Here is a 23,216-nt window from a genome sequence, read left to right on the forward strand (position 1 = left end):
TGCGCTTTTCTCTCACATGCCAGTCTTTTCTTCCACTTTTGAATGAACTAAAACCTGGATATTCTCCCAAGAGAGCAACACGTCATGAACAGAGGCTGTTCACCAAATGAAGTCTTAGGAATGTCACATTCCAAGATCACACACATGAACAAAAAAACAAGGACAAAACAAACTCCAAATGTCTTCATTAGCTGCGTCCCTTACATGTGATCTCAGTGTGGGCTGTCCATGTTAATCAGGATGCATCGGGCGGCAGATGTTTGCAATCAGTTGAGGTCAAAGCGAGACCTATTGCATTGCAAATGCTTGTTTGCTACGCCACTGTCAGTCCCTTCAATATGTTCTAGTTGACGTGATTTGCTGCTGCCAATACTAAACCACCTAAACAAATTGGTTTTGCTTTTTACAAGAGGTTCGGAAGGCCCACCTTGAACATAAGAAAATGGAAAATTGACATTCCATTCCACGTGTGGATGTAGATAAAATTGGAAAAAGTTGAAACAAGTGATTTATATGTTTTAATTAACAGGTTTAAATGGACAAATGTGAAATAATTATATGACCGCCACAAAGGCGCAATTTAGCTGTGCGTTTGGTTGATAGCACTCTATAGGATAGTACCCCCAGCAACAATGTATATGTTTAGTTTAGAATATTGCATTCTGGATATCTGCTCATACTCCAGATTAAAGCACAAACTGCAGTGGGATAACGGGACTGCCAGAATAACTTTCTCTCTCCCTTATGTAGAGGAATATTTGAAGGTGGGAATTACTATGCCAGATCCTAGGAAATAAAATGGAGCCTCCCAGCCAGTGGTTTGAAATGTCTGGACCTTCAGCCCCCCACCCCTACTGGCCCCCCCACACCAACCCTCATTATTGGTGGACAGACTTGTCATGGCAAAATAAATAATTTCCTATGGCATTATATGGAAGGACCCCCCATGCCAGAATCACAGTGAGGCAGTGATAAAGGCCTGAAACACAGCACATCATATAATAGGTTAGCAAGAGGTTCCCCTGTAAGATATGATGGTAAGTCAGGACTCGGGTAGTCTTACTTTGTGGTACACATGGGATGTTATGGGAATAATTCCGTTAATTGGTGAGGTGATGTGGAGTTCCTCAGTTATACTGTGAAAAATACAATGATAAAATAATGACTCTAGGGCAAGAGAGTGCTAATATAATTAGCATGCTATATGTAGAACTTGTTCTATAGCCCAATGATATGACAATGTCTTCTACATAAAGACCATATCTAAATCTGAAATCTAACGCTTTTTGTTGGCTATATTTCTAAAAAAAAAAAAAACGTTGAAAGAGAGGAACTCAAACATTGCATCACCCCATTTCAGACCCAAAATTCCCACACTCCAGAGAAAACTACAAGGCCAATGCAGCTGATTTTCAGTGACAAAATGCAGATCTGACAGCACATAAACTGCATCAATCCTTCTTAACGCCCCCCCCCCCACCATGCATAATCTCCCAATGGTCAGTCTTCAACTTTGTCTCTTACACATTCCTCCCCAGTGACGTCAACTCCCTCAAAGCCATCTCCTACAAAGAAGATGAATTGCTCTCATACTTCATCAAAGTCATCACTGTAGAAGATCTTTCACTCTTTCTCATCGTCAACGCCTCCCTCACCCAAGGTATCTTCCCAGAAACCCTCACCACTGGCCAGATTTTCATAATCCTAATGAAACCCACCCTAGACTGCGATGACCTCACCATCTTTCTGCCCCTCACCTTTTCGTTGACAAAATCACTGAAAATGAAGTCTGCGCACATTTCCAATATCAGTACGTCGGTCATCATCTTCATGACTACCAATGATCATATCAACCTACAGCAGTGATGCAGCTACCTTACAAATAGGAGACACTGATATCTAAAGGATACAAAGATGAAACCTGCCTATGGATACTTCAGGACCTTCCCAACCTCATCCAGACATTGAACTTTTCAAACAGGACTCTGTGTCAACATCCTCTACTGGTTCTCGGACTATCAGCATACCAAATATCAGTTCCATTGGAACTCTCCAGATCCCAGAAGCACCCTGTCACCTGCAAAGTCCAGCAGGGATCCATCCTGTCCCCCTTAATCTTAAACAATTACATGAACTCCCTTGAAACTATACTTTCCAACAACCTTAAAATAAACTAGTAAACCAACAAAACTCAACATGACGTGAAAATCTCCTCTTCTCTTAATATTCAGTGCCTCAAGCATTACCTGCACATCATACAGACATGGATGTCCAGCACCTATATTAAAATAAATCCCACCAGAACTGAACTGTTCCTTTTCACCAAAAACAACTAGTCCAAACCTGGCACAACAATATGAGCCCGAATGGATTCAACATCTGACTTTCACCTAACACTAAGGGGCATATGTAGGTAGCTGTTTGCGATTCGCAAACAGCGAAATTCGGCGAATTTCGGCATTTGCGAATCGCAAACGGCGTTTTGATATGTGGGAGGAGTTAGGAACTGCATTAAGAAGTAGGGATTCCAAACAATTTTGGTCATTGTTGCAACTGGCCTCAGTGGGCTTACCCCTGTGCTTGCCCCTAATATTGCTCCTGCAGTTTGGGAAAAGCACTTTGATGCATTATACGGCATTCCTGAGATTGACATCTTAACCCACGAAACCCTTGGACCCCAACAAACCCAAAGTGTCCCCGGGGTTGCAGATTGTGAAAAAATGATCGTAGTTCCCATCTGTCTACCCCAGGTTGAATCTATCACACTGAGAGAGGTCGAGGTAGCAATAGGTAAATTGCTCCCCAATAAAGCCCCCGGACTGGATAAAATGCCAGGGGATCTGTTTAGTACACAACCCAAAATTTGGGCACCTTACCTGGCCGTTTTATTCAATGAGATCTTGCGGGGAGCCGATCTGCCCCCAACATAGCTGGGAGCTGAGATTGTGCCAATTTTTAAAAAGGGCTGCCTACTTACCAACCTCAAATTACAGACCCATTAGCTTAATAGACACATCACAAAAGCTAATGGGGAGGATCGTTCTTGATAAAATCCTTGGGTGGATTGATGAGAACGAGATTTTAACCACACTCCAGGCAGGCTTTAGGACTGGCACCTCTATCCTAGATCAAATATTTTGCTTGCAGGTCCTGTACTGGAAAATAGCAAGTGTAGAGGGTGGCAGCCTCTACCTTGTGTTTGTGGACCTGCGGGCAGCATTTGACCTTGTCCCTCGAGCGAAATTGTGGAAGGTGTTGGCAGACTTGGGAATCCTGCCCTATCTATTGGCCATTCTATCCAGGCTCCACACAAATAATTATGCGCAGGTCAGGTGTGGAAGGTACGGTGACCTCACGGATCAATTTTCTGCCCAGAAAGGTGAGCGCCAAGGGTGCGTCTTGGCGCCCACACTATTCAGTCTCTATATTAATGGACTTGTGGATTATCTGAATGGTGTGGTGGATAACGATGCCCCAAAATTGGCCACAGGGAGAGTGCCCGCTCTGATGTTCGCAGACGACACTCTCCTGTTGTCTAGAACATCAACGGGCATTCAAAAAACACTCGACGGATTTGTAGCATTTTGCGCGCTGCGGGATTGGAAATCAACTTGGAAAAAACAAAGTTCATGATTCTCAACCCCCGAAGCGGACACACCCAAACCCAGTCTTAAACGGTATTTCCCTCGAGAGGGTCAACACTTTTTTATATTTGGGTGTTACCCTGACAGAGAGCCTTGAGTGGAACACGCAGATTGCCAAGTCGGCACTCAAATTATCGCAGATAGCAGGGGGTATAAGTAAAGTATTTAGGGGGTCAGTCTTTAAGCTGGTGTCTGCGGCTTTGGAAATATATTGTCATCATGCCAGAACTGATGCAATTTATGGTGCTGAACTTTGGGGGCATAAACAGATATTGAACCTCAAAAGGGTGGAACAAAGCTTCATGCGGAATCTAGTTGGACTACAGGCAAGTACTCCATTGATCCCACTTAGACTAGACCTTGGGATGGAGCCTATAGAGGAGATTACAAGCGCAAGGCCAATTATGTATTTGAAGAGGTTCTGGTCAGTCCCAGAACTGGCAGATTACAGAGCAGATTTATCTGAGGTTTGGACTTCCCTTAAATGTAAAAAGATCCCATGGCTGCAGCACATAAGGGCTGTTAGTACCCGGATAGGCCTTCTGGAACTTTGGGAAACACCCAAGACCTATTGCCCTGGGATATCAAAAAGGGAACTCCATACTCAGATTCGGAGGTAGAATTTTCTAACACTACAGAGCTCTGCAACCATGGGCAGGCTAACGACAGAGTTCCTCTTAGTTAAATTGGAATCTAAAATTGAGGAATTCCTGGATGTAATTGAACCTCTGCTTGCTAGAAAGTTGTATCTTCAGCTAAGGCATGGCACTTTACCCATTAGGTCATTTACATGTAATTGGTTAAAATCTAACAATGAAGCTTGCCCTGCATGTGATTCTAAAATCGAAAATGTACCACATGTACTGTTTTTTTTGTCCTGCCTATTCTACAATTAGAAACTGTTGGCTGACTCCAATTTGCAAGAACCTCAAACTTCTGAACTTTAATCAGGCTTGCAGGATACTAACCTATGATACCCATCCCCCTATTGTGTTTGCCGTATCCCGTTACTTATTTAGTATGTGGCGTAGAAGACAAACTTTTTTTACCTAACTACAGAAAATATGACACCGTCTATTTTCCAGCTCTTGATAACTCATTTTTTTATTTTCTTCTTAACATTTGGCGATTGTTCATTGTTTTAATATTTTATGCTTGTGTGTATTTTATGTACACTTTTATGGTCTTTGACCGAAATAAAGTTATCAATTGAAATTGATATGTAGGTGCCACTTAGCAAAATAAGGAATCGCAAAAATTGGGATTCCTTATTGTGCTTATAGCATTTAAGGACTCGTAATTTTGCGATTCCTTAAATGCTATGATGGGGTGCTTTAAAAATTGCGATTTTTGCATAAGGAATCGCAAAATACCACCTACTTCAAGTAGATGGTATTTTGCGAATTCCTTCAAAAATGATTTTAAAAAAAAATTCAAAGTGCCATGTGGCGCACAGACATGCCCTTAGGGCATGTATGTGCGCCACATGTACTTACAGGCACATTCCAGGGGTGCAACAGGTGTCCTTTGGACACCCTGGCACCCTTGGAATTGAAATTCTCAAATTGCAATTTTCTCATAGAAAATCGCAATTTGAGAATGTATCCCCATTCATTCCTATGGGCCTCTTAGCCCATAGGAATGATTTGGACACTATTCCTTAATTGCGATACGCAAATTGCTAATCGCAATTAAGGAATGTTAGAGATTCGCAAAAAAATTGAGAATTTTTATCAACATTCCATTTTGCTATTCTCAAATAGCGATTCCTTAAAAATCGCTATTTGGGAATCGCAAAATGGAAATTACCTACATATGCCCCTAAGTTATTAGGATGAATTCTTGATGGAACACAAGTCCTTGTACACTCACCTCTAGATGCTCACAAACATACAAAACACCACACAGGCCGTCCTAAAAAGCATCCCACATCTACAAGCAGGAGCACGCCTAGTCAAGGGCAGACCATCTGCTTGTTACTAGTCAGGAGAACCGCCTTGTTTATGACAGTGGAGCACTGGCTAGCTCTGCTAGTGGCAAACCAAGACTGACTGCCCTATGCACATCCGGCCGGCAGTCTAAGTAACTGAGACTGTCCACCCTATTTAGGGCAGATCTTGTAATATACTTTTTTCCAGTTCAGGAACAATAAGCTACTTACCTTCAAAAATGCTCTTTCTGGTGGATACTGTGAGAAGTTGGCCTGGTATATGCCAACCACTAATTAAAGTGGGCACCTTGTACCAGTCCGAACAACCCTTATTGATGATTAGGTTAAAGACAACCTTTATTGAAAGCTAGCCTAGTGGTAGCTATGGAGAGCAGCCTTCAGGCTAAGTCTCGAAGGAATGTAAAGCAGCTTGGTTTACCAGATTATAACCTCCTGAATGACCAAATGAAAGGATAACCACACAAGGTAGATATAAAATATATGTATTTATTACTATACACTCTCTACTAACCTCTTTATGAGATTAGAGAGCAAGGTACACCATATTAAAACACCAGAACAACAGTAAATTGCACAATACACAGTGGGCCCCAGGGGGAGACCAAACCATATATTAAGAAAGTGGCATAACAATCCTGACTTGACTAGACACCGTGCCTAGAGCACGTAGAATCGCTGGGACCCCATGGAACCACCCAAGGTAGTGAAACAGGGGACCAACGGGGGACGCGTGCAGTGTGAGAACACAGCCACGAGCTCCGTACAATCCTATGGGAAAGTCGCGGTTGGAATTTTAAAGATAAAGGACACTTAGAAGAGGACTTAAAGCAAAGCTTTTTAAACTTAGAAGGTTCTAAGGCCAGCACCCATTGTGAGCACCGGAGTGCTCGTGTTACCTAACCCAGGGAAGCAGGGTGCATAGGTGTCAAATGGTGTCGGGAATCTTCATCATTTTCAATGGCGTGATGCTGCAAAGTGCTGCTGCCGTGAAGGAGAAAAGTGTCCGGTGTGATCCAAGCCTGGAATGGAGCGGAGAAGAACCTGAAAGTAGAGTGAACAGAGTCTGGGTCACTTGCCAGTGACCAGGGGCTCGGTAGACGAATGCCCACCGATGTCGGGTGCCTCAGGTGCAAAGAGGTGAAGCTTGACTCTGCAGCCATGGGGACCAGGAGATGTTGAGGACGACCAAAGTCTGCATGTGAGCTGTCCCACAAAGGATGTCAAGTGCTGGGGTTCAGTGTCCAAATCGGAGACCAACAAGCCTTGCAACGGCAACCCACGTGGTCAGAGAAAAGATGCTTCAGTGAGGACCAGCCAGGTCCTTGGGACTCCCCAAGCTATGGAGAGTCAGGACACATCTGAAGCAACCAGGGAAGCCCATGGAAAGTTAAAGTTCCCTTCTCAGAGACCCACAGGTCGACGGACCAGGGATCGCGAAGGGGCCTCGAGAGGAATCACAAAACACCAGCCCACAGAACACTCGCGGAGTGTAGGCTGGTAATCTGCAGTGGGAACACTGCTCGGGGCTTGGACTACAAGTAGCCCAAAGCACAGCCTCAAGGATCGTCAAAAAGCATATGCTGCTGCAAATGTGCAAGGGGTTCAGATTGCATGGTCCCCACGAGGGCTTGTTGAGAGCACTGGTGGCCTCGGGGAAGCTTGGGAACCCACCTTCTGTGTTGCAAAATCTTCAGAGTCCTTCAGGAGCTGTGTAGATGCAAACCGGTCAGATGTGTTTAGGTACCTGCTTTGCAGGGGAGTAACTCCTTTACTCCAAGGGAGCTTCTTCAGTCATCCAACATTGTGCAGATCGTCAAAGTACTTGGTTTCTGTAGCAGAGTTTAATCCAGGTAAAATCTCAAGTCCTGTAGTAAGGGGTTCCTACTTTATACCCAAGGAAGGGGTGGGACATACTCTGGGGACCAATTATGGGAGGGTCAGGACAGAGGGGTGGCTACACCCATGTCCGTTGTCCAGTTTCGCACCAGAGCAGGGGCTGATAGCCACTGCAGTCAGTTTGAGCTGGACTATGCACAGGGACCCAAAATGTGCCCCCAATGCAGACATCTAAGCACTCTTGAAGTGCACCCACCCAGTCCCTTTTTTTTTTAAAACAGTTCTTTTTGAGGTTTTTACAGTTTGATCCCCCCCCCCACCCCGCCCCCCCCCCCCCAATACAGGCAACTTTAAATAATAGATACATACACTCGATGTGGTAACAAAAAGAAATACGGTTCCCTAGAAGGAAAAAAAGAAAAAATACAGAGAAAAGAAAAAAAAAACAATAACATTTCTGTTAAGGTAATTGAAGACATTACTAATCCGGTCTTTCTATCCATTGTATAAGAGGATACCATATTTCTAATCCTTGCTTTTTCTTGTTCATACCCTTCCTACTATAAATAGCTATTTCCAGGCTATATGTTGCTAAAAATCGTGCCCGCCATTGTTGAAATGTTGGTGGATGTGGGTCTAACCAGGCCGATGCCAGACATATTCTAAGTACTGCTATTGAGACAAACAGAAGTCCCTGCATTTTATCAGGTCTGGTATCACTGTCTACCCCTAATATTATTTCAGCTATTGAGATCTCAATTCTTGTCTCAAAGATTCCTGAGAGAAAAGTAGAAATTTCTCGTCTGATGGTGCTTAGTGTCTGACATGTGGCGAGCATATGTATTAGATCTGCTTCAGGCATCGCACATCTAGGGCATAATGTACCTTTACCTGTACTCCATTTACATATTCTATCAGGGGTATTATACAATTGAAAGAAAGTTTTATAAAATTGGGCTTGCAAATTAGTGGACATTAATAGTGAATTGGAAAGTTCGAATGCTTTCTGTGTTAAGGTCACTGAGATTCCTAATTTGTTCTGCCAATTATGGGTATGTTTATCTAAGTCGTGGGGAAAATCAGTAACTACATTTTTATATATTTCTCCAATTTTAACTCTGTCGCTTTGAACCACTGTTTCGATTGCTAGAATTTTCTGGAAAGCCACACTGCCACCCCTTTTCATTATAAAATCCCTAATTTGTAGATATTTAAAAAAATCTCCAGATTCTAGACCAAATTTATTTTTTAAAGATTCAAATGAGCGAAAGCCAGTTCAGTCATAAAGGGAGCCTATTTGAGATATGCCCGATCTGACCCATTGCATCATACAGGTATCCGTGAAAATCTCTGGGAGATTTGTATTTCTATAGAGGGTAGTGTAATAGGAAAATCTACCAATCCCCAAAAGTTTCGGAACATGATTCCAAGCGATATAGATACCTTATAGCGTTTTAAAGTGGACTTTTTTAAAATGAAAATCATAGGTTAGTCTCGACAAATGATCGCCCGCCTCTTTACCGAGGATAAGTTCCTGTGGAGTTGGGACCGATCTCTCTGGATTAAGGTCCTGCTTGGAGGTTAAAAGCAATCTGCTATATTTGAGAATTGTGGCCCACCAATAAGTTTTAAAGTTAGGTAGCACAAGATCGCCTCTTTCTTTTGGTAGGGTGATGAATCTATGAGCTCTACGTGTTCTTCCCTACCTCCAAATAAAGCTAGAAAAAAATACTGTCTATTTCTTTAAAGATCAGTGGGTCAAAGTTTAAACAGATTGTTCGAAAAAAATACAAAAAATTTAGGAAAAAATAACATTTTAATAAGATTGCATCTTCCGATAATTGTTAGATGTAAGTTATGCAATCTACTTAAGCTTTTTTCTGTTTGTTTCAGAAGTGGATTCAAGTTTAGTTTTACTAGATTGTTTAAGTTTGAGGTGATATTAACACCGAGATACAGTGCGTTATACACCACCCTTTCATCTAGATAGTTGATTTTACTGTTAATTATAATCTGGGTTTTGTTTTGATTCAGTTTATACCCGGAGATCTCTCCGAACATTTTTGCTTCTTCCTCCATTATATTAACTGCTTTGTTTGGATTAGCTGTGACAATTGTGATGTCATCCGCGTATGCCAGCGTCTTGGTTTCACCATTGATAGTCTTCATTGGTTGTATCGACGGATTGGTTTCTAACCTCGAGATAAATGGGACTATAAATATAGTGAATAGCAGAGGGGAGCCAGGACAACCCTGCCTTGTACCTCTGGTCACTTTGATAGTATCTGATATTTCCCCATTGATCATGACCACTGCTTCTGGATTGACATACATCATGCGAACAGCATTGATGAATTGGACCAGGGATCGCGAAGGGGCCTCGAGAGGAATCACAAAACACCAGCCGACGGAACACTCGGGGAGTGTAGGCTGGTAATCTTCAGTGGGTACACTGCTCGGGGCTTGGACTACAAGTAGCCCAAAGCACAGCCTCAGGGATCGCCGAAAAGCTTATGCTGCTGCAAATGTGCACGGTGTCCAGGGGTTCGGATTGCACGGTCCCCACGAGGGCTTGTTGAGAGCACTGGTGGCCTCGGGGAAGCTTGGGAACCCACCTTCTGTGTTGCAAATTTTCAGAGTCCTTCAGGAGCTGTGTAGATGCAAACCGGTCAATGTGTTTAGGTACCTGCTTTGCAGTGGAGTAACTCCTTTACTCCAAAGGAGATTCTTCAGTCATCCAACGTTGTGCAGATCGTCAACGTACTTGGTTTTTGTAGCAGAGTTTAATCCAGGTAAAATCTCAAGTCCTGTAGTAAGGGGTTCCTACTTTATACCCAAGGAAGGGGTGGGACATACTCTGGGGACCAATTATGGGAGGGTCAGGACAGAGGGGTGGCTACACCCATGTACGTTGTCCAGTTTCGTGCCAGAGCAGGGGCTGATAGCCACTGCAGTCGGTTTGAGCTGGACTATGCACAGGGACACCAAATGTGCCCCCAATGCAGACATCTAAGCACTCTTGAAGTGCACCCACCCAGTCCCAATACACAAAAGGCTGTCTGGGAGGTGGTCACACCTCCCTGTGACAGGAAATCTATTGTCCAGACTCCCCTGCCGGAGGTTCATCCAGCCGAAAGGGAAAGACAAGGGGACCCTACTCACTGAGAAACCAGGGAATGTACTTTATATGAAAAACAATGGTTCCAGTGGAGTAATAAAGTTACTTTTTGTAGTAATAGTACTGCTTAGTAGCAGATAGAATCTAAGGGTTGTGGGCAATGGCAGGGAGAGAAGAAGGCACTTGACACTGAGCGAGTATAAATGATAAGCTTGTATTTACAGAAATAATTTAAAATATATACAATCAAGCGACCATTCTCAACATTTACACAGAAATATCCAACACTCTATACAATCATGAGTGCCATGTGTGCGGTTCGCTTTCTATTATCGTCGACGGCGTTTCGACCCAATGCGGGATAGAGGGTCTCGTCAGGACTGAAGATGCAGGGACATCTAGATCTGGCAGTGCTGAGCTACACGGGCGTGAATTGTGCAACCAAGTGAGAGACGCGCAGCAATCCATCTCCTTTCTGTATGATACCGCGTTATCATACAGAAAGGAGACGGATTGCTGCGCGTCTCTCCAGAGCCATTGAGACGGTTAATAGAATAAAATAGAAAAGAAAGGTATCATCCCTTGGACTCCACGCCTTCCATTAGGGCATTTTATCCTCGGTGCACAGTAACTGACGTGCCTCCAATCGGATCTCTACTACGAGCACAAATCCAGTGCCACTGAGTCACCCATGACAGTGAACCCGGCTGGGTTCACTGTGAGTAAGAATTTTACTCTTTCTCTCACTTGGTTGCACAATTCACGCCCGTGTGGCTCAGCACTGCCAGATCTAGATGTCCCTGCATCTTCAGTCCGGACGAGACCCTCGATACCGCATAGGGTCGAAACGCCGTCGACGATAATAGTGCCATGTGTGATAATAGAAAGCAAACATGGCACTCATGATTGTATAGAGTGTTGGATATTTCTGTCTAAATGTTGAGAATGGTCGCTTTCTCAGTACTATTGACCCATGAAACCGTGTAAATACTGTCACATTAAGTCACAATTATAATGTTGAATGTTGGTTCTTGATGCTACACTTGGGACACCATCACACTGAGACGTATGATTGTATATATTTTGAATTATTTCTGTAAATACAAGCTTATCATTTATACTCGCTCGGTGTCAAGTGCCTTTTTCTCTCCCTGCCATTGCCCACAACCCTTAGATTCTATCTGCTACTAAGCATTAATATTACTACAAAAAGTAACTTTATTACTGCACTGGAACCATTGTTTTTCATACAATGGAGTTTCATCCAGCATCCATCTTGTGATGCCAGGGTTGAGAAAGCTGGCACCGGGTGTACCGGTGCTGTCATATTTCTCCCTCTAGGAGGGTGGAATCATACCTCTATGATACCAAGGTGTTTGACACCAAACACAATATGTTTTCTTGCAGCCATTTTAAAGTTAGCATTTACCGCAAGGTTATAATGCACTTATGAGTATATGGTTGGCTGCATCACAAACAACCCGGGAATAGAGGTTTTGAAGGCTGCGGAGGGGCTCTGCTCATGCAAGAGCACCCTCTCACATAAAACTCAGCACCCTGCCTTCAGGGTTGATAATGCCTGCCATAGGGGTGACTGATAGGTTTATATGTGCAGTGATATTGATAGATATAGGGAACCTATATCTAATTATGGGGTGCATGCACCACCTTACACAGGCTGCAGTATCAGACCAGTTGTGTCATTGTGAATTGTCTCTCAGGGGTGGCATAATACATGCTGCAGCCCCTGAGAGGCCTCTGCGGTACCTATGCCCAGGGTACATAGTATATGATATACTAGGGACGTATAAGGGTACCCCAGAATACAATCTGAAGTGTACCTAAAGTACATGCAATCAATTGTGAGGCGAAAGCAGCTAGGCTGGGATCCTGAATAGCAGGATCCCAGCCAGGCTAAGTCGAAAACAGTGAAACATCAGCAAAAAGTGGGGGTAACTAAAAGAAGCAGATCCTACTCTCCTACACAACCCCCCCCCCCCCTCCCAAACGTAAGGACATTAAACTAACCTTGAGCAGTTGAGTCTTCATTTTCTAAGTAGAAATATCTGGAGAATTCATCTGCATTGGCATGGTTACTCCCAGGCCTATGTTCCACTGTATAGTCCATCCGCTGTAGGGAAATGGACCACCTCAAAAGTTTGGAGTTTGCACCCTTCATCTGTTTTAGCCATAGGAGAGGCTTAGGGTCTGTCTGAACAATGAAGTGAGTGCCAAACAAGTATGGCCTCAGCTTCTTCAGAGTCCAAACCACAGTAAAGGCCTCCCTCTCAATAGCAGACCAACGTTTCTCTCTGGGGTCAGCCTTCTGCTAATAAAAGCTATTGGTTGATCCTGACCTTCATCATTTAATTGTGATAACACAGCACTTACCACCAACTCAGATGCATCTGTTGGACAATGAATTGTTTGGAGTAGTCAGGACTTTGCAGAATGGGAGCAGTGCACATGGCCTGCTTCAGGTCATCAAGTGCCTTTTGACAGCTAACTGTCCACTGAACTTTATTTAGCATACTCTTGGAAGTGAAGTCATTCAAAGGGGTCTCCATGGATCCATAACCTTTGGCAAACCTCCTATAGTACCCAGTCAGGCCCAAGAACGCTCGGACCTGAGTCTGGGTGGTTGGAGCAACCCAGTCCATGATGGTCTGGATTTTGCTTGGCAATGGTTGAACCTGACCTCCACCTACCAGGTGGCCCAGGTATACACCTCACATAAAACCTCTTCCATTTAAAAGAGTAAGAACTCCTTGTGAATGGTCTCTTTGACTCCCTCAAAATGTTCATACAGTCCTGAGGGAGATTCAAGTGTCTCTATTGCAGGACCTCAGGAGCTATGCTGCCAAGCTCAGTGAGGGAAGGCTGGGATTCAGAATCTTATCGCCCATTTTGGTCAAAAGGTCCAGTCTACACAGAAGCTTCCTGTGCGGACAGATCGAGAGCTGCAGTAGGTCTGGATACTACCATTGGCGAGGCCAGTCTGGTGCTCTCAGGATCATTTTCATCCTGGATCGGATGAGCTTGGTCACCACCTTCGGAATGAGAGGAACGGGCGGAACAGCGTATGCAAACGTCCCGGACCAGTTTATCAAAAGAGCATTCCCTCTCATTCCTGGTCAGTAAAATCTGGATGCAAAGGCATGGCATTTTTTGTTTAGATCGTCTGCAAGGAGGTCGATGGATGGACGACCCCATTGATGAAAGATGTCTGCCACCACCTCGTCGTTGAGCACTCAGTCTTTTTGTTCTTTAAAGTGTCGACTGAGAGCATCTGCCTGCATGTTCTGTTCTCCTGGGCGATGCACCTCCGTGATCAAGAGATTACTGGCCAGGAGCCAGTGCCAAATCACTTGGGATTCCAGTGACAGTGGGCAAAAACGTGTTCCACCTTGTTTGCTTAAGTAAAACATGGTGGTTGTATTGTCTGTTTGTATCGGTATCGACTCGGACTGAATCAATGGCTGGAATCCCTTGAGGGCTAGATGAACTGCTCGCAGTTCTAACATGTTTATATGAATTGTTTTCTCTTTGCTTGGCCATCTGTCCTGGGTCTGAAGGCGACCCAAGTGCGCCCCCCATCCCTGAAGAGATGCAGCCGTGACGAGGGATTGTTTTGGAAGAGGGTGATGGAAAGGGACTCCCACTAGGAGATTTTTTGGCTGAGTCCACCAGACAATGGATGTTTTCACTGAGTGGGAAAGGAGAATCCGATCCTTCCAATGTCCTGAGGATTGGTCCCATTTGTCTTCCAGATCTTGCTGTAGCGGTCTCATTCTCAATTTGGAGTTGGGGATGAGAAAAATGCAAGAGGCCATCGACCCCAGTAGAGATGCCACTTGTCGTACTGATGGCTGATGCGCTTGAAGAAGGGTATTGCACTTATGCTTCACTGATAACAGTCACTGCGCTTGAAGAAGGGTATTGCACTTATGCTTCACTGATAACAGTCACTTCTCCGAAGGAAACACTTTTCCTACGCTAGAGTCTATGGTGGCGCCCAAAAAATGGAGAGTTTGAGTCGGTTGATGGACCATTTTTTCCATGTTCACATGAAGGCCCAAGCGGTGTAGCTGATTTAGACAGATCTGATAGTGGTTCCTCACCATTTGGGGGGACGAACCCTTCAACAGCCAATCGCCCAGATACGGATACACCAACAGGCCTTGACGATGTAAAGCTGCAGCCACCACTGCCATGCATTTCGTAAACACTCTCGCCGCAGATTTGAGGTCAAACGGTAAGACTCTGAACTGGTAATGTTTGGTGCTTACCATAAATCTCGGGAATTTGTGATGACGTGGATTAATCGGGATGTGGAAGTAGCATCTTAGAGGTCCATCGAACACATCCAATCCTCTTTCTGCAGGTGTGGATATATTTGATGTAGCACCAACATACAAAACTTCTGGATGACCTTATTCAGAGATTGAAGATCCAGGATAGGTCTGAATTTGTGCGTTTGGTCTTTTTTTGGCACAAGGAAATACCTGGAGTAGACTCTTTTTCCTCGTTGAGCAGGAGGAACCTCTTCTATGGCCAACTTTTGTAGGAGGATCGAAACCTCCTGATGAAGTAGTTTTAGTTGGTGAGTGTGTGATCTTACTGGAAGAATGTTCTTTGGTGGGGCGCGGAAAAGTAAGTGCTTATCCATTGCTCAGTATATTTAGCACCCACTGATCTTTGGTTATGTTGTGCCACTCTACTACATGACTTGAGATACTTCTTCCCACTGGAGTGGGCAACAGCGCTGGAGGAAGCAGAAAATGAATGCTTTACTGAGGTTTTGGCTGCGGAGGAGGATTACTGCTGCTGTCCTCCTCTACCTCTGGAGGATCTACGGCTTTGAAAATGAGATTTGGACTTTTGGAATTGCCTCTGCGACCATTGAGGGGTTTGAACCCTATGATGGTAGTTTTTGCGATTGCAAGGCCTGTATCAGTGCTTGAATTCTTTATTCTTTTCCAAGCCTACGGCCTTCAGCGTGTCCAGCCGGCCTTCATCCTGGCCAACTCCTTGTCGGTGTGGGTGCCAAAAAGAGCTGCCAGAGAAAGATAGATTTAAGATATGTTTCTGGGCTTCAGGTTTCAAAGCTGTTAAACGCAATCAGGAAGACCTCCTTGCACATATTCCATGCGCATATGAATGCGCCGCCAGAGAAGCCCCATCCACTGCTGTGCTGATTACTTGATTGGCTACCAGCGCTCCTTCCAGGAGAATCTCCGCAAAATCCTGGCGATCCTCTTTCGGCAGTTTTTCTTTTTTTAAAGTGCTCCAGGGAATCCCATAAAGATCTGTCATAACGCCCAACAGGGCTGCAGCACTAGCACCTTTAAAGAGGCTGCCGCTGAACCACATGCCTTTCTCCCCCAAGAATCTTGGGCTCTACTCTCGTTGTCTGGAGGAACTGAGGGTGAAGAGGAGACCGCATGTGTTTTCTTTGCTGCTGCGATGATCACGGAGTTCGGTGGAGGATCCGATTTTAGAAATAGAGGATCCTGATCAGCAGGCTTGTATTTCTTCTGGATTCTCGCAGGAGCAGATTTGATCGATGATGGGTTGAGGAAAATGTCCATCACTGGTTTAAGGAGACCAGGAACCAGTGGGAGTAAAGGTCTAGACACAGACTGTTGGTGCAGAGTTTCGAATATAACGGACGCCGATGTTTGAGGTGCGGACATCTGTAAATTCTGTTTCTGCGCTCCTCTGGAAAGCACATTGTGGAATGTATTGATGTCATCAATAGGTGATATTCTTGATGGAGGACTGTCCGAGAGGGTAGGTGAATAATCCCTCTTAGAGGATCTAGTCGAGGAGAATGACCAAGAAGGAGATCTTTGTCTTTTATGGTGGGTCTGAGAAGATCTATGTACTGTAGACTTGTCATGGCGATCTCTGGGCAGAGTAACAGGTGCCCTTTCCACAACTTGCACCAACCGTGCTAGTGACAACCTATGCAGCAGACCTGAATAATCCTCAGGCCGTTGTGCTGCTCCTGCAGGTTCTTTCTGCCCATGGCGGGTGGGAAGAAGTCATCTTGGAGCTAGATGAACAGAAGGCGATCTATCCCCTTGTGTAGGAGATTTTGGTGCTTGTCGCTGTGAAGACGGAGAAGAAGAGCTTCTCGATGTTGAGATCACATGAGTAGAGCCTCTGGGTGATAAAGAAGGCTCTGTGTGATCTTTGGAGGTGGAACGGTGTGAGGAATGATATGACATCGATGGTGAATGCTTTGACATCGAACGGCTATGCGTCACCAGTACTGGCGAGCCTTTTGAGAGAGATCTTCGCTTCGACGTTGAGTGATGTTCTGCTGACGGGAAAACTCCTCTCGTCGTCGAACCCTTCGACCTCACTGATCCCGCTCTCGACGTTGATCGCCTGGGAGACCTCAACAGAGGAGTGTGTATCGACAGAGAAAAACTTCTCGACGTCCGGTCCTTCTATCGCTAGGATCTCACTCTTGACGTGCGTCTAGCAGAACTCAACCGAGAAGCGTTTAACGGCGGAGGTCTTCTCGGTGTCAACAGAGACCGCTGCCTCGACGTCGAACGCCGCCTCAAATATTTTATCTTCAGTCTCGATGACGAGCCCTTTTCCGCCAATGCAGATCTAGCCCATGACGTTGACCGCCGCCTCGACAAGATCAACAGGGATGCCCGCTTCGTACTCAATCGCTGTACCTCCGACAACAACGAAGCATGTCTTGTCATCAAATGCTGTACCAATGGCAACGACGGAGAAATATCTCTCGACGTTGTGCGATCCCGTACAAACGGAGAATGACTCCTCGATGCCGATCGTCGCCGGGTTGGCGACGGCGGAGGGTGTGACGTACCTTTATTCTTGGACAACGACCGGTGTTCGCTCGACAGCGATCCCACTGTCAAAGGTCTTCTCGTGGACGTTTTTGTGCCCGTGGAGCCATTTTTGGCGCCGAGCCCGACGCACATGGAGAGCAGATCCGAATCTTTCTTCTGGAGGAAGATCTATCTCTCTCTCTCCTCTGCCTCACCGGAGACCTGCCTCTGGAAGGTGGTTTACCTTTCTAAGCCAGTCCATAGAGACACATTCTTTCTTTGTCTTTCAAAGTACGCTTGGACAAAGATTAACAAGTCTTTGGAAAATGATCTTCAAGGAGGAAAACAATACAGACAGGATGGGAGTCTGATTTCGCCTTCTTTTTACCACAAGAAGGGCAAGAGTCAAAAAGAGAGGGCATTTTTGAGTGGAAAAAAATGCTCAACTGTGTCAAAAATGACAAAATACAACTCCAACAAGTAAAAGACGTTGAAGTAAAAAGAATTTAGTCAAAAACAAGAGATCCTTTCTGACAAAAAAGTCAGAAAAAAAGAGTGCTGATTAACCAGGGTCCTGATTAAAGGAGCCGGTCAGAACAACTGACCTAACAGTCACCCCTGAGGCATGATGGGAAGCTAGGGGTCATGGCTGCCTTAAAGGCATGGTGCCAGTTTTCTATGTGTTCCTATGGGTTAGCTTTTCAGCTTTTGTACACAACGTTTTCTACAATGCAGCCTGTGAGCTGGCAATGCTTTCATTCCTCTTTGCAGGATTATGGTCTCTACTGTGCATTATAGCAGTTTCAGATGTACTTTGCCTGCTTTTTTTGTTTGTGTGTATGCGCAAAGAGAATTCTTATAGCATTACTCAGCTCTTCGTTTATGGAAGGCTGCATTCGTTTTTTTTGTTTTGTTATTGTTAATACATATTCCCTGAAAAAACCTTAGGTTTGACACCAGTTATAGTTAGCTGGAAATTTTACCGACATAAAACCATTGAAATTCCCACGTTATAGTTAATTGGACTCACTATAACTTGCGCGCCTGCAATGCACTGCTGATGACGTCACATATTACATCACTCATGACATGGTCAGTGACATCACTCATGACATCACTGATGACACCATCCTTGTGACAGAGTGACAGACCTTCTTTCAGTGTAATGTAACCCTTGAAACACATTCAAAAATAGAAACTACCATTTTTAAAAAAATGGAGATACCCATACCAGTTACAACAACCAATTCAGTAATCGCAGTCTTCCAGCGCACCCCGGTGCGCGTACCGGTGAGCGTCCCGTTTGCGCTATTGCCGCGAACGAAAACATCATTGTGACGTATCGCGTAGCCCCGTCCGCGTGATACGCACGGCGTAAGCGCACCCGGAAGCACTCGAGCGCATACGATCGCGCTACGTAAGCGCCCCGGGGCGCGTAGCGTAAGCGCGTCGGGGCGCATAGCGTAAGCGCGTCGGGTCATGTGACCTGAAAATAACACTTTTCATTGGTTCAAGACAGTTTTGGTTTCCAAATGATGAAAGCCCGGGTCATGTGACCTGAAAATAACACTTTTCATTGGTTCAGGACAGTTTTGTTTTCCAAATGATGAAAGCCCCCACCTTTTTTCCTCATTCTCACTTTTTACTTTGACTGAGGAAGACTTGTTTGCAGACCTATTTGTACCTATTTGTACTGAGAAATGGCTACAGTAGCAGCAGGAGCATCTCAACCACCTCCACCACCACCACCACAAGGACCACCAACACACCACAGTGGTGGAGAAGAAGAAGAAGAGGAGGAGGAGGAGGAGGAGGAGGAGGGGCGGTACCTGCCTGAAGATACTACCACCTATAAGCCTAAGGAGCACATTGTCTGGGAGTTTTTATAAATCCCAAGGGGCCTCAAGAAAGTAAATGCGCCAAAGGTTACTTGTCTAATCTGTGGCACTGTACTTTCCAGGGGGAACCCTGCCAAAAAGTATTCTTTTGGCAACAACACCATGATTCGCCACATGCAACGTCGGCACCCAAACAACTATGCTGCGGCAGAGGTCAGAGAACTGACCAGAAACCCTCCCCAATCTTCTCCCAGCACCTCCCAAAGTAAGCAACCCACTCCATTGGGTCCAGAGACAAGTGAGATGGTCCCAAACATCCAAACTCAGTTTGGAGATTTCAAAATAGTTTGCAAATTTTGTGGTAGGACAATTTGCTATGGTGAGCAAAGTATTAAACTCATCAACCGTGCAGGTGACAACCACAAGTGCCAAAACAAACCTTAATTTTTTCCTGATTTTTTTTGCTCCAGTTGAGCCGTTTACAATTCCCTGTTTTTTGTTTGTCCCCATAAAAATTCCCCCAAAAATATAAAATTGTTCATAAAAGCCAAAAAAAGTACAAAATGTTCCAAAAAACAATAAAAAAATATAAAACAACAAAAAGAATAAAATAAACAGTTCTTTTTAGAACTACCTCCAATTTATAAAAAAATGCTACATTTTTTAAAACATCTGTCGTTCTTTTTTCCCCATGGTACGCTCCCCTCGCGCAAATCGGAAAAAAAAAATGTTTTTGCCCCGCGGGGCCCTTTTATGGCCCCCACATCAAACCTAGGGGGTCAGGGGGGGTCTACCCTGCCACCTTTTGGTCATTTCCCCCTTTGTTTTTGCCACCTCTTGTGTCTCGATCCTACCGAGACACAAGATGGCGGCCGCTACGGACTGTTTGGAATGTTGACAGACACCCGAGAGCCAATCAGCTTTCCGTGCCCGAACTCGCGTAGCGCGCTGGTACGCGCACCGGGGTGCGCTTATAGATATATATATTTTTTTGAACCTAAATTACTCAAAATCCACTGGAGAACATATCTTGAGACATAGCAAAGGCACATCAGGCTACCAGTCCCTACAATTTTGCCAAGTTTGGTGGAAATCCATTCAGCCGTTCGGGCTAAAAGTGAGTCTAACCGCCCTATGGAAATTAACATGGGGAAAACACGTTTTGGCACCACCCCTTTTATCTCGGCCCCCGCTTGACAAATCCCCCCCAAACTTTCAGGGAAGGAGCGGAGCGCAGCGAGGCAAATTTCAGGACATTTTCAGGCAGATCCCTCAATCGACGCCAAAGTTATTCCCAATAGAATGTTGCGGATTCCCTATAGAAAATAATCCTAACTATAACTACCTACTGGCGACCGCCAGTAGGTAATATATATATATATATATATATATATATATATATATATATATATATATATATATATCTTAAGACACTTTAAAAAATATTTATAGAAGTGTATTATGAGTGGAATGTTTACATTTAGGAAGTACTGTGATTGACATAGAAGCATTAGCACTTTATCTAAATCGAAAAGCACTGTTGAGCACTGGCACTTATTATCTCTATTGTGTAATATCTGGTCAATTTGTTTACAGTATAGAAATACTAGTTTACTAAAGCACTTGCACTTTATGATTGAAAAATAAGGTTGTTGTGATTAATTAGCATTATCATTTGCAATACTTCCATTAGGTCATGTGAGTTAACATGATCAAGAGAGCCAGAGGTAAATCCATATAAAACATAGCTGTGCTTAGTTGAATACACTGTGGCAAAATACTTAAAATATATGAGATGTAAATAATGAATGATTCCCGTTTATAAATAGGGTCCTACTTACTGAAATAGGTACTTGCCCTAATTAAATTATAAAATATTGTGTTAACGCTTTTGACATGAAAATTGCACTTTAAACATTGTAATTGTCCTTATTAGCGACACCATTATGTTTTGCTTATTTTCATTTAGGACATTAACGTTTATTCACATGCAAATGAATTCTGAAGCGGGGAAACTATTATTTGCATTCATGTTACATCTTTGTTAAAGGCATTTTGCATGCATTAAAATGGCCGCTGTATTCGCACATAACAGTCTGTCTTACTATGAGTCCCTCTATTGTTTCCACCATCTTTTGCATGCATTAAATGGAGGGCTCTGGGCAACGCAAAAACATTGTGATCAAGGGAGCTTGACTCCCGAAACGCGTTGATGACATTGCTTTAAATAAATAAAGAAGCCTATGGATTAATGCTCATGAGTGCCTGGATGTTTTCAGTCAGAGACTAATTGGAACTGGAATCTTATTATATATATATATATATATATATATATATATATATATATATATATATATATATATATATATATGCAAGATAAAGTCCTTTGCTGTCTGAAAGAACGGAGAGACTCAATGGGGTACTGTAAGAAGGGGCTTTATTGCACGAGCAGAGGCATGACGCGTTTCGGCTTGGTGCCTTTTTCAAATGCCAGCTCTCACCCCACCATTTAGCAACAGTCCATTTTAATGCTACCAGTCGCCCCGCCTTCAATGGTCATCCTGATAGGTCGGTTGGAGTCACGAACAGTTCAGTAGTTTGTGTGGTAAACTACAGATCCCAGCATGCACTGCCACGGCATGCGAAGTAGGTGTTCCTCCCAACAACGGCGTAGTCCGTAATTATCAGGTTTTTTACAGGGGCGCTGTTGTGGAATGCAGCTGACAGGGTACTTGAAACAAAGCTATCCTTCTGAGTCCCCAAAACGCCTCACATCACACAAGTCCGCTCCTGTTGGTGGCCTGGAAACCCAATTGCATCTAATGAGCATCCTTTGCGTAGTCACAAACCGCTATCCGCAGCGGCCAGGTAACGAGGGCGGGTGTGATGGAAAAGAGCATTTCACTACCGTGAAGGAAAAAGTTGCAGAAGCTTGTCCGGTTTGCTCTTTCCCAGTGCTGAGACGGGTCTCTCCCATGCGCGCCCAGGACTGCACGCAGAAATATGCCAGAGAAAGTCCTTTGCTGTCTGAAAGAATGGAGAGACTCAATGGGGTACTGTAAGAAGGGGCTTTATTGCACGAGCAGAGGCATGACGCGTTTCGGCTTGGTGCCTTTTTCAAATGCCAGCTCTCACCCCACCATTTAGCAACAGTCCATTTTAATGCTCCCAGTCGCCCCGCCTTCAATGGTCATCCTGATAGGTCGGTTGGAGTCACGAACAGTTCAGTAGTTTGTGTGGTAAACTACAGATCCCAGCATGCACTGCCACGGCATGCGAAGTAAGTGTTCCTCCCTACAACGGCGTAGTCCGTAATTATCAGGTTTTTTACAGGGGCGCTGTTGTGGAATGCAGCTGACAGGGTACTTGAAACAAAGCTATCCTTCTGAGTCCCCAAAACGCCTCACATCACACAAGTCCGCTCCTGTAGGTGGCCTGGAAACCCAATTGCAGTGAATGAGCATCTATATATTTATTTTCCTACAGAAAATAAACCTATAATTCAACCAACGAAGTAGTGTGCAGAGTTTTTCTCTTTTGAGAAAGTTTTTGCTGAAAGTAAATACCGCGAGGGTGTCCTGAACCTTGCCGCCGGCACCAGCTACGGGTGCTCCTCTCATCTTGGGACATTTGCTCATTGATATATATATATATATATATATATATATATACACACACATATATATATAGAGCTTCATATATGTTTTAACATATATGTGTATATGTTTTTCCGGGGTCCCAACGCATGGGCAGGAATATTCATGTGCTTATTACTATTGATGAGGATCCCCTGGAAGAAAAATTCAGGATACATTGGCAGACCAAAAGATCCTAATAGTCTATATATACGCACCCAATATCGATGTCCCTGAATGTTTTCAGGAGCTATACACACACCTGGACAACTTAGAGACTAATCATTTAATATTAGGGGGTGATATGAATATGCCATACTGTCCAAAGACAGACACAACCAGCACACAAGACACGCGCCCAGGAAGCATTCCGACAAAT

At 44.3% G+C, this 23,216-nt stretch overlaps 1 protein-coding gene across 3 annotated transcripts in view; it reads right to left on the minus strand.

Moving 5' to 3' along the window:
• The window catches only part of SMARCD3 (SWI/SNF related BAF chromatin remodeling complex subunit D3), a 1,454,082-nt gene that overhangs the window by 704,945 nt on the left and 725,921 nt on the right, over positions 1–23,216 (minus strand). The gene's annotated exons all lie outside the window — the stretch shown is intronic.

This window comes from Lissotriton vulgaris, chromosome 10 (genome assembly GCF_964263255.1).
Source record: "Lissotriton vulgaris chromosome 10, aLisVul1.2, whole genome shotgun sequence".
Classification (NCBI taxonomy): Eukaryota; Metazoa; Chordata; class Amphibia; order Caudata; family Salamandridae; genus Lissotriton; species Lissotriton vulgaris.